Here is a 1,562-nt window from a genome sequence, read left to right as displayed (position 1 = left end):
GGCCAGAGCATTTAGCTTCAGGGGAATATGTTTCCATCCACATTGGTACCGAAAGACCATGTCTGCTTTCAAAAGATGTTTTGAAAGGTGGTTTTTATTTTGGTCATCTTTGGATATATCACAAAACAATCAATTGAAAGTAACTACTTTTCCATATCCACATAGTAAACTATTTCCAAGGTAGCTTGCCAAATATTCAAAACAAAATGTTATTGTCAAGATGATTCTGATTCATAGTGACTGTAGGACAGAGTAGAAATTCCCCACAGGGTTTCCAAGGCCAGAGATCTTTAGGGACACAGACTGCCACATCTTTCTCCCATGGAACAGCTGGTGGATTTGAACTGCTGACCTTTTAGTTAGTAGCTGGGTGCTCAAACTGCTCCACCAGAGCTCTTTCTGCCAAGTGTAGCGACTTAAAATAACCTGATAGCATTCTTTTCATACCAGTTAAAGCTCTGGATCCTAAAAGCAAATATAGCTGTCTACAGTATTTTGTAGTATTCTGTTTATGGCCTCTTTACACAAAAGGTTCTGAAAGAGTTGGTTGTATTATGTGTAAATGTAATACTTAACTAGACGGTGTACATATGGTTCTACCTGTTACTCATTTTCTGTGGAAATCACTGTTTCCTGGATGTTAAATAATATGTACATGTTTATATCTGTCTGGGCAGATAGTTGATTACTTGTATCCTAATACTATCGAGAAAAGGTAACTTGTATGTGGAGTCCCTGGGTGGCATGAAAGGTTAAGCACTCTACTGTAGCTGTTTGAATCCAACCCACGGTGCCTCAGAAAACAGGTCTGACATTTTGCTTCCCAAAAGTCACAGCCTTGAAAACCCGTGGAGCACTTCTACTCTGAGGATGTGGGGTCGTCATGAATCAGAATCAATGTGATGGCAGCTAACGTCATCATCTTGGATTTAGTAAGCTCTCAGGTGATGCTGATGCTAGTGCCCTGGGCTAGCCACTGCTCTGATGAAGGCTGGAAGTGAGTTGTCAGTGAAACCTGTCCCCATCATATTCACCTGCCAAGAAGCCCAGATATAGGGTTGGCCCATTTTTCCTACATGAGGCCACATGCTCATCAGGCCTTGTGGGCTATTGGGTCTATGGCAAGTATTCACCTCCACCCAATTAGTAGTGTGAAAGCAGCCAGACAGTGCCTATACTGATGGGTGTGGCTGTGTTTTCATAAAATTTTCAATACCTGGCTGGAGTTGGTTCACTGGGTATAGTTTGCCCACTCCTCGATTCACATACCAGTTGTGCCTCATCCTTAAATAGGAACCTCAGATTGTTGCCTAATAAATAAATGTCTTCACTTCAGGTGTTCATTAGGTCAGCTGCAGGAGTTCGAAAACTTTTGGTGGAGTCAGTGTCCTTATCCTAAATTTTGTTTGGAGTGTACAGGGTCTCTTTTTTCCCCACTGTGTTTATTTATAATGGACCTATGAGACTGATATGTATAATCGTAGATTGTAATGACATCAGAATAACTTGGTAAGTAAAGTTAGAAATTCACTTCTGAAAGAATGAATGACTTAATGGCTTTA

General features: G+C 40.9%; 1 protein-coding gene across 1 annotated transcript in view; it reads left to right on the top strand.

Moving 5' to 3' along the window:
- Positions 1-1,562, top strand: part of ZNF622 (zinc finger protein 622) — a 33,514-nt gene that overhangs the window by 30,230 nt on the left and 1,722 nt on the right. The gene's annotated exons all lie outside the window — the stretch shown is intronic.

The sequence above is a fragment of the Orycteropus afer genome, unplaced genomic scaffold (genome assembly GCF_000298275.1).
Source record: "Orycteropus afer afer isolate SDZICR_OR568_19922 unplaced genomic scaffold, OryAfe1.0 scaffold00317, whole genome shotgun sequence".
NCBI classification, from domain to species: domain Eukaryota; kingdom Metazoa; phylum Chordata; class Mammalia; order Tubulidentata; family Orycteropodidae; genus Orycteropus; species Orycteropus afer.
Note: the sequence above shows the minus strand (reverse complement) of the source record. Positions and strands in the feature narration are given on the sequence as shown.